Raw genomic sequence first — 10,818 nt, 5'->3', positions numbered from 1 at the left:
CAGGGAAGGGGCGCGCTGGAGGGGGCGGGGGCAGCAACTAGCCGAGGCGCTCAGGGGAAGGAAGAGAGGGAGGGGCGTGCGGAGGCGCAAGTCCCCACCCCCGCCCCTCAGTCCGGCCACCCTTTCCCGACCGCGCGTCAAGTTCTAATAGCCGGGCGCGCGCTCGCCAGCCGGGGGCGCGCTCGCCGGGTCCTCCCCTTAAACGCCCTCCCAGTGCCGCTCCGCTCCCAGTCCCGGTGCGAGCCGCGCTTCCTCCGCGCGCGCGCGCGCGCGCACCCGCCCGCCCCCAGGGTCCCCGCGGACCGCATCACGTGACCGCGCCCAGCCAAGGCGGCAGCGTCGGCGGCGGCGCGAGCTTCGGCGGCGGTGGCGGCTGTGGCAGCGGGAGCAGCTGTGCCGCCAGCGTGGAGCGGGAGGCGTGTGGGTGTGGAGAGAAGGGAGCGCCAGACCGGAACGGGTGAGCGTTCTCCTCCCCCTGCCTACCCCGGCAATCTTGCTGGCCACCCGGTGCAGACGGGGTCCCTGCCCGGAGCTGCGCGCAGCCCCCTCGTGCTCGGCCGTCCGCTCTCCGGTGCCCGCGGGCCCCGCCCAGAGCGGGGCGGGCTGCGGCGCTCACGGAGGGGGCTGCACCCCGCCCGCGGCTGCTGTTGCGGACGGCGGCGTGAGGCCGGCTGAGCTGCCCGTGCCCAGCGAGCGCGGCGCGCCCTGTGTGCGGCTCTGCGGAGCCGAGGAGGCGGGTCCTGCGGGGACGCGGGCGGCCACTCGGTGGCTGCCGGGCTCTGGGCGGGGACGGCCGGGCGCCGCCTCCTCCTCCTTCGCTGCCGCCGCCGCCGCCGCCTCCTCGCAGTGCAGCGTGAGTAGGGAGCCCCGGCTGGTGGACGCGGAGCTTTTCGGCTCCTTGGTCGCCCGATCCCCGAGGTGCAGCTGCACCTCCGCGTGGCGCCCCGAGCCGTGCGAGCCGACTGCTGAAGCGCTGAGGACAGAGCCCTCATCCTCTGCGTTTCCCGCTGTCCCTCACCGCTCCGCGACCCTCCTGCAGCCTCCCTTTCCTTCCCCCTCGGAAAATGGTTCCCATTGCCGGGCGAGGTGAGTGGCGGCCGCCGCCCGCCAGCGGCGGGGGCGGCGGGGCAGGTCACCTGCGGGGGAGGCCGGGCGGAGCACGGAGGTCTGGCGTCGCGGCGGGGGTCCTGATAGCTGGGTGCCCGGCGGGTTGCGCCGGATTCGGGAGAAGCTGGCGGGGGCGGCCGGGGCCCCTCGCAGGTTGCCTCTTGTCGGGAGATTGTAAAGGTGAGCGGGCTTCTCGCCGTGCACCCCAGCCGTGCACCTCAGCGCCGGGTCAGTCCAGGAGTCGCTGCTCCGCGCTCGAGGGATGGGGCTCGTTGGGGCTTCTGGTCTATACCCGCAGGTCTTCGGCTTCACGGAGCCGTCTCGGCCGCGCCACGGCCCATCCCGCCACCGGTCGCCCCCGCCACGGCGCGTGGTGACCTTGAGGGCACCGTGCCCGGCACTCCCTTTCCCCGCGCCTCGGGAGGGTCACCCCTCTAATCCTTGGCCTCGACCCCCCAGACGCACTGCGGGAGGGGAGCGGGGGCCCCAGTCGGCCCCTGGCCCGGGTAGTTGATTGTTGGCGTGTCAGGACGGTGATTCCCCGGGAGTTGGAGAGCCGCCTGGTCTTTCTCCTCACTCCTTCCGTCTGGCCCCCCAGGATGTTCACATTTGCTTCCGATTCGTGTTTATTCACTTAGTTTAAGAGAAAAAAGCCTGCGCCCTCACCTCCCTTTTTGGGGAAGGAGTCTGGAGGAGGACTGCGTTCCAGTGGCAGGGGTGTGTGGGGTGGGTGGTGTGCTCTCTCTATCCCATCCTGCGGGAGAATCCTGTGGCTAAGCTGGTTAGCGACCCCTGGTTCTGCGCCGCGGTCACCAACCAGGTTGGTCTCTGCGCATTTCATTCACCAGTTTTCTGCGGGACTCGCAGCGCTGGGAGTGCTCGCACCCTGTGCGGTGCTTGGCGCGGAGGGGAGGGCAGGGCGTCCGGGTGGGCTAAGGGGGTCTGCCCATACTTGGAGGGCTCGACCCTCCTCGACAGGCTGGTATTTACCTTTTCCTTGGGTTAGGGCGCTGCAGACAGCCACCTTTCGCTTCTGTGCCCGCTACTTTTCTTGGTTTATTAATAATCTAATGGCTTCTGTTGGTATCGATTGCTGTAAGTGATAAATTAGCTACATAGATTTTTTTCATACGTGTGTAGGTATATGCATATATCTGAACTTGTCTGCCTTTCAACATGGAAGCCTTTGTTGTGTTTAACCTCCCCCACCTGAGGACAGTCTTATTTTAAAATAAAGCTCTTGTTCAGCGTGGGTGTATTTTATAATAAGAAGTACTTGTAAGGGCCTGGTTTGTATGAGGTTCTCATCTGGCAGAGGGTGTGTAACCCTTTGGATGGTGGCCCACGTGAGTGAATGAAGGGCCTTCACCACTTGCCCCGATGCCAGCCTTCTCGAGACTCCCTGTCCTTGTGTGTGGCAGGGGCGGATTGGGGGAATTAAGAGGGATTGGAGGAGAATCTGCTTTTTGTACTTGTGCGTTTCATTTGGGTCCTCCTCCTCCCACTCTCTTTTTCTTTATCCTCCTGGTGAGTTCAAATTTGAGGTAAATAGAAACATTTTTTTAAAATTGGGAACCTTTGATAACTAGTATATAAAATGGGCTTATTTAGCTGTGATTTCAGGAGGACATTTTAGTTTTTACCTTGCTTTAAGATAAGACAGTTAAATTGCTGTAATTAAGGGTGGATCTCTGTCCTGATTTTGGCTTGGGTGTAACTGCAAAGATCTTTGAAAAGTAACTTATTTCCTACCATATAGTCTGCAAAAGTGAGTCACATTCGGGTGAGTTGAGGACAGGGCGCCACCTTTAATTTAAAATTTCGTGATTTTCTTTTATTAAAATGGTGAAAATTCGAGGTACACCTTCTTGATTTTTATCGCAGCTGTCATTATTGGCATCCCCATTTTGACGTATAAGGGGGCATTGTCTTCATTTTTCTGTATCCTCTCTCATTTCTCACTCTTGAGAGAAATTTCTGCAATTGTATGGGAAATCATATTTTTTTTAATTGAAGCTTGGGATTTTAGCATTCTGAGATGAGATGAGAAACTAGTTTTGATTTGTGTTTATAATAATATTGATCATCTGGATCTTCTTGGTAAAAGAAGGAAAGTAAAAGCTGCTTTTAATAGGTGGTTTAAACTAGCCATTGCCACCAAATAAAGGTACCTACCAGCATGACAGTGGCTTTACTTTTTTTTTTTTTTTTTTTTTTTTTTTGGTTGTAGGCCTATTAACAGATTCTGAAATAAACACGCAGGATCAGTTATAATAATTCTTTTTTGTTGTCTTCCAACAGCTTGCCTTTTGTGATTTTACTGTTTTACAGTTGCTTGTTCTTAAATAATGCAAATGAACACTTCGAGCAGGTGTACTTATATTCAAAGTTTAATAAAGACCGTGTTAGAAAAAGTGGTTTGTGTACATTGCTGCTCTCAGGTGCATCTCATATAAAAATAAATGGAGATTTTAATACTTTGAAAACAAATACTGTAGTGACAGCTGAGATTTCTTTCCCTTCCCTTTCCTTCCCAAATCATAAATATGAGGAACGCTGTCCCTTTGGGCACAGGCTCCTTTTTTGATGTAACATGAGAAAAGGAATTCACCTCCCAAGTAATTAATTAAGATATGGATATTATTACATATAGTCTTACTTACAAACCACAAAATGTTATTGCCCTTCTATCTGCATTTAAGTTTTCATTCAACACTTGTAATTTCTCTATAGACAATGTAAAGCATTGGCCATTGAGCTGTAAATAAGTCTTTATTAAACTAAAATTAGCCAAAAAATCTGTTTGAGATGAAGGGTGTTTTATGCCCTTACTGCTGCGTGTTCTCTGTCAGACTACGGAATATGGCCCCAGGATAAAGGATATTATTTGAGCTATTAGATTAATGCATGCAGAGTAATTATATGTTGTTATATATACTTTGATAGAATCCTTGATTTTAGAGTGAGATTTACTAATTTCCTTTGTCTGACAGACATGTTAACTTCATTTCAGATGAAACAGTCTCTTACCATGGGAAATGAGTTTTAAAAGGAACGGCCACTTACAACTATTGGTCTTTTGTAATACTGAACAAAATAAAATTTGCGTTTTTTCCTCTTACATTTTACACATGAATACAGCAAAATTGATGTTTTCACTTTTTTATTCTGGAATTTTGTAATGAATGAGCAAAGAACAGTAAAAGGATTGAGGATCAGAAAGCAGAAACAAAGATTTAAGTTTTTGCATCTCGGGCAATAGTATCGACTAGTTGGAAGGGAATAGTTATTTTCTACTAGCTGTCATGATATGTAATAAAGGTACTAATAGTAGCTTATTGGGGACTATGTAGAATCTGAGGTGACATTGCAGGGAAAATAACATACAATAGTTATGGGAATAATTTTCATAAAGATAAATAACTTTAAAAAATTCACTTTTTAGCTTTTAGAAATGTTATCTATACATACCACATATATGATTGTCTTGTTAAAATTTTTTATTATAGAAATTGTCAAACATGAGAAAGTAGAGAGAATGATATACTTACTGGCGAGTTTTGACAATTACCAACTCTCGTGGTCCATCAAATTTCATTTATATCTTAACACAAGAAATGGATCTATTATAAATGGGGACATAGGACAGGTAATCAAATAGAATTTTTATATTTGTAATGTTGAGAATACTGTATACTCAGTAGCATCCAGTATCTAGTTAAATCTGAACGGTCAGTTTTTATGTTGTTCATTGATTCTTTAGTGGCATATACATTTTACTTTTTCTGGTGATAGTTTGTGTATTTTACAGCAGGTACCCAAAGATAGTGTCTCTCAAATTTTGCTGTCTTCAGAAATCACAGGCATTATTATTAACTACTTTACAGTTTTCAGAATGTATTCACATATGATCTCATTTGATTCTCACAATAATCTTGTGTGGTGAGTAAGGTAGACAGTTGTACTTTTTTTTTTTTTTTCTGGTAGATAAAGTGATTTGTCTAGGCCCTAAGGTCATATAGCTAGCAACTTTTTTAGCCCAAACTGGACTTTAGGTGGCTTCTAGATTTTGCTCATTGCTCTTCTCATTATACATGTTTATGTAAGTTTATGAAAGTTATGTATGGAAAATAGTTTTGATCAGAGTAAATTCAGTAGAGAAATATGAATGAGTTTGTTTGGGTTGAGCTTTATTAACTTAATCGTTACTTATATTTGGTGCAATGCAGATAGTTTGTATTTTGATTTACTTAACAACTGAGTGAATGTGAACATATCTGAAATACTGTATTTTTAATATTGTGGATTTTTTTTTTAAGTTCAAAGAACTTTTGGTCTAGGGTGTCTTAAATCTTGGATAAAAATAAAATGTGCTATACTAAAGGCTTCTTCTTTAAATTTCTGCTGTAACTTTTTATGCACTTGTATTTATGCTATAACATGTTTATTACCTAAATCTCTTTGAAATACTGATTTGTTCTATAATGAAATTTAGTTTAAAAGGTTCCAAATGAGGAGATTTTAGTTCCTGAAATCCAAAGCCTGGTTATAAATCTCGCAAGAAAGATGTTGTTCTCCAACATTAGTGTGCATGGAGAATCACCTGAGGGAGTTACTGAAAGTGCAGATTCCTTGGGGTTGCCCCTGGAATTTTGATTCAGCAGATTTGGGGTGGGGCCAAATGCTGGAGTAGTCTGCATTTTGAGAAACATTGACATTGTTAAAGTTACATGGTAAAAATATCTAAATCAGTAGCAAAGTTTGATTTGTTGATGTATGTGGTTTTTGTGACAATCCTAGAACTTGATAAATTGAAACTATTTCTGTTATCTTTGTATGCACAGTCTTTCAGAAGATCCATCTGTGGTTAAGTTACTTATTAAGCACTGTAAACTCTTAGAGAATGTTCTTTTATTTTCACATCTTAATGTCTGCTATTTTCAAATGACTTGGGACACCAGGGTTTATATTCAAAAAGAATGCATGCTGTATCCTTACAGTAATGTGTATTTATCCTTTAGCTCTTTGTTAGAAGAAAAGATTAGATATTCCTTCAGACTAAAAGGACGTAAGTTAGTGGATAGATAGCTCTCTTTAATTTTAGTTAACAAGCAGTTGATCTTTCAAAAAGAGCAGGTAGATCTTCCAAGAATATTAGTGATAGCATACTAATTGATAATTCCCTATTTTATGCATTAAAACAGAAGTTACTGCTGTCTCACTTAAATGTTAAATAACAGTTTGTGTAGTTCACCAGTCTACTCTGACTTTTGGAACTATTTTATCTAATACTATATACCACGTGAATTACTTGCCTTTAATAATTTTCCTCTTTAAGACCAGTTTTGAAATGCAGTTGTTTTTTGCTTCATTTATAACAATATAGTAAATAGCCTGTATCTGCATTTAAAATATATTTTATAATAAAATTAATTTCAAAGCAGGTTCATCTCAAGACTGTTGTGAACCTGATTTTGTTTGTTCCAAAATTTAGTCTTGTTGGTTAAACCTTAAGGTATATTTAGGAATCGTAGGTTGTAATTTACTAAAGCCTATGTAATCTAAATTAATAAATATTTTTGGTAGAGAGATCCAAATAAACTATGGGCACATTTTTTTTTTTTGGCCATATTTTTGAAAGCTATTTTCTATTAAATATTTCCTAGGACAGTGTTAGCTATTCCAAGTAATATGTGGTGTTTTTAGTTACCTTTTTTGGTAAGAATATTTGGTATTTCTAAGTACAGTAACTTCCAACAATATGGTTTCTTAAAATATGGGATACCTGCTTTTGTGTAAATATTACTGTCACCTGGGCCTCTGAGGGAACAAATAAAGGTAGTTTTGAATGGACCAATGCTTGCTTACACTGTGAAATCTGAGATTACACTGCCTAACTGTAAACTGGCATGACTACTGTACAGACCTGATAAATTTAAGAGTCAAATTTATGTTTTCTGAAAAAATAGGTCTTAAAGATTTGACTATTTAACTTAAAAGATGCTTTTTAAATAACTTTTTATTAGAAATGTGGATCTGTTATTCATTATATTAACCCTGTGAGTGAGTTCTCTCTCAGGAGGATTTTAAATAAATAATCTTATACTCTCAAAACTCTCAGATCTGCTGCTTTAATCTACCTTTCATATTTGTGCCAGAATTTTCTTTTGTTTTTCAATAACCTATTTTAAACCACAGTTTCTTCACTAAAACTCTCACTGGTTTTTTTATTTTTCTCTTTATCAAAACACAACTTGACTCTGAAGGCCTTTTGTAAAGTAGCTCAGTGTTTTCTAAAGTGTGTTTTAGAATGCTAGTTCCAAAAAATACTAATAGGGATTTCCTGGGGGAGAGAGGCAAAACCACACTCCAGGATATGCTGGTTTATGCAGTTTGGAACTTCTCTGGTACTTTCATGTGCTAATAAGGGCTGAATCTAAATGTGTTTAATGTTTTGTCCTCTCATTTCACAAAACTCCCCTTAGTGGAACATCTCACCTTGTTAACTTTGTGTACCAGGATCACTGTTTTGCACAATTCCAGGGAGTGCTGTTCACATAGAACACAAAATGAGTTGTGTTTTCTGGAGTTGAGAGCTGCGTTGCATACCATAGTATCACTGAGTATCCACTGTGTGACTGTCTTAGAGTTTGGCGGTCCCTCATCCTTTTGTTGTCAATGTATATGTGTTTTTCCTCTCACCTGATAGGACCCTTAGGGGCCAGGTGCTGTGCTTGATGCCTATAAGTCCCAGCACTTTGGGAGGCTGGGGCAGGAGGTTCGCTTGAGGCCAGGAGTTCAAGGCTGCCTGGGTGACACAGCAAGAACCTGTTTACCAAACAAAAAAACCAAATTAACTGCCACGTTGAAATTCAGAAGTGGAAAAGTCCTGCCTGTAGAGAAGCTAAATTCTACTGTCCTAGTAACATTCTGTGAAATGTATGTAGCTATCTTCCAGAAGTAAGACATTGTCTTATGAACCCATCTGAGTAAGGTTAAATTTTCAAAGGTGAAAAGGTTTTAAAAATCTCCTGGAAAAATTTCCTTAACCTTCTCTGCTTTACCTTAACAGAAGCTACACAATGTCTAACTCCTAAACCAATATGCCAAAAAAACAGTACCTGAACATTTGCTGGATAAAGTTCTATATATCCTCATATAGAACCCATGTCTTATCTCAGTTCTTTTATGTTATCTCCAAATGAATTACTAAGACAAAGGGATAATAAATGGGAAGTGTACAACCCAGAGGACTTCAGACAAGAAAATTAATGAGAGACGATGGGAAAGGGTGGAGTAATGCTGAGTTTTGAAGAATGGGCACATTTAGACCAGAAGACAGCATCGTATCATTGCTGCTGTTTCATGAACTGAGAGCTGTTAGCTCATGACCTGCTATACAGTCACTAGGCATCAGGAAGAAGAGTAGGTATACGGTTTCTGCTAAAGTGTAGCAATGGGTTATTCTTCCAGCTGCCTTCTGGAGGTCAAGAAAGAAAGCCTGTATTTGACTTTGTCGTTTCTGCTGAATGCCTGAGTGATACACAGAGTAGTAATTTTAGATATTTAAGTAACTAAAGGTTTATATAGCTTTAGTATGTAAGCTGTTATATTAAAAAATGCTTGAAAAAATAAGAGTTGTTCTCTGGAAATTATTCATTTTCCTATGATTAGCACAGCTGAGACCCTACAAGTGCACTGCTATTGAGTATTCCCCCAATCTTTTAAATTTTATAGGTCTAATTGTTGGTAAGGTATTGTGAAAGGAGTTCTAAGACTTGTTCCTGCTTTAATTGACGTTGCAATAACAATCATAATAAAATTGTTGGTCAAAGAGTAGCACAGGAGTGGTTTTGGTAGTGAAGAAAATAAAAAGAAATCTGAAGGTAGAGTTGAATGGAATCAGCAAAAGTGAAATGGGCTAGATTAGTAAGTTGTTTTTCTGCTGGGACACTTGTGGATGATCCTGGCATATACTCCATGCTCCCTTGCTAATGTCTAGATTTTTTTAAATACCTCTAATACTAAGATTTTTAATTTCTTTGCTATACGTCTGTCCTTTTCTTCTCTATTCATGCTTAAAAGCGAGTAAGTGCTACAACTACTCTTTTTTGTTTGCTTAAAAAGTGACTCATGAACTTAAGGTATTTAAGTGTGGACACTCCTGACAACTAATACTGTAGTGGAGAACTACTGAGTTAAAGGGTACCAGTGCAAATAGAGGGCTGAAAACAAGGAAGGTCAGTCAGTGAATGGGAAAGAAAGCTGACAAAGCCTGGGAAACGGAGCTCCTCTAACATCAAACCGTCTGCATGTTGAGTCTTAGAAAAACAAGGATTCGCCAGTCAACCCTTTTCTACTTGTACAGTGGATTTAGGGTAAAGTTTATGTTACCCTGTCTTTGGCCAAGCGCAGTGGCGCATGCCGGTAATCCCAGCCCTTTGGGAGACTGAGGCAGGAGGCTCCTGCTTGACCACAGGACTTTGAGACCAGCCGGGGCAACATGACGAAACCTCATCTCTACTAAAAAAAAAAAAATAGTAATTGGCCAGGCATGGTGTTGCGTCCTAGCTGCTTGAGAGGCTGAGGTAGTTGGATCGCTTGATTCCAGGCAGTAGAGGTTGCAGTGAACTGAGGTTGTGCCACAGCACTGCAGCCTGGGCGACAGGGGGAAGACCCTGTCTCAAAAAATAGGTGACCCTGCCTTTGAGCTTAAGCAGTGCTGTTTTTATGTACATCATTTAATGGTGGAACTTGATCACCTCTGGCCCTCCTGCTGACAGCATTCCTTTTGCTGGAAATACCCACCTTCCTCAGAGCCTGTGTCTCCTTTGGTTTTGGTTTTTACGCTGTGATATGTTAAGGACTCACCAGATTTAAATGTGAAATTTATCTTCACCACTAAAAAATCTACTTGTCTTGGATAAATCACTTGGTTTCTTTGTTAACTCCTCAAAAAGTACAAAGTTTTGATTTTTCTCTCTTGGAAATTTGGCTTTTAACAAAATTTGTATAGCAAAAACAGGTTACCCCCTGCCCCCAAACTTTCAGCCATTTGTTTTTTTATTCTGTTAGGTTTGCCTTCCAATTTTGTCTTTTAACTACTTTGTCACCATTTTGACGTTTCATCTGTGGTATGCTGTGTTTGATTTATGAAGATAAATACATTTATTGAAAAGCTAAATTATCTAAGATTTCAGTTAAACAAGTGGCATATCACTGGCATTTAACTCTGCTCCTTGCCAAACATATACTAAAATGAGAATAAGAGAATTCTTTTTTTAAAAAAGCCGTAAATCCACAAGGGAGAAGAGAAACCCACACCAAAATTTTAGAAGAGTCAACTTAGTAGACTCATAAAGCCAAACTCTAAGTAATAGAAAAGCCCAGAAACAAGTCAGTTTATAGAATTCCCTGAGAGCTCAGAGCTGGGAAAACATGGTACCTCTGGTGAAGAGGGGACAGGGGGGCAAAATGGGAGGACTGGTTGAAATTTTAGGAATTTGATATCCAGATGTCTTTCCCTCTCTCTAGCTCTGTGATCTCTTTTCCTTCACCCTTGCAGAAGGCTGGAAGCTTACTTTCTCGAGAAGGCTATACACACTGGGAACACAGTTGAAAACCAGGGTACCACACTCAAAACTGAGTGTTTACATGTTTGTGTCAAGATCACCAGTCTTCTTCCCTCACCCAGAATCGAAGTGTCTTGTC

At 42.7% G+C, this 10,818-nt stretch overlaps 1 protein-coding gene across 3 annotated transcripts in view; it reads left to right on the top strand.

The window, feature by feature from the left end:
• Positions 1-348: 348 nt before the first annotated feature.
• The window catches only part of ATP2B1 (ATPase plasma membrane Ca2+ transporting 1), a 118,267-nt gene continuing 107,797 nt past the window's right edge, over positions 349-10,818 (top strand). For all 3 annotated transcript variants that reach the window (XM_037996722.2, XM_073020991.1, XM_073020990.1), the window contains exon 1: positions 349-457. The gene's annotated coding sequence lies outside the window, so the exon portion shown is untranslated. The remainder of the gene's footprint in view (positions 458-10,818) is intronic.

This window comes from Chlorocebus sabaeus, chromosome 11 (assembly GCF_047675955.1).
Source record: "Chlorocebus sabaeus isolate Y175 chromosome 11, mChlSab1.0.hap1, whole genome shotgun sequence".
Lineage (NCBI taxonomy): Eukaryota > Metazoa > Chordata > Mammalia > Primates > Cercopithecidae > Chlorocebus > Chlorocebus sabaeus.
This window is presented reverse-complemented; position numbering and strand designations above follow the sequence as displayed.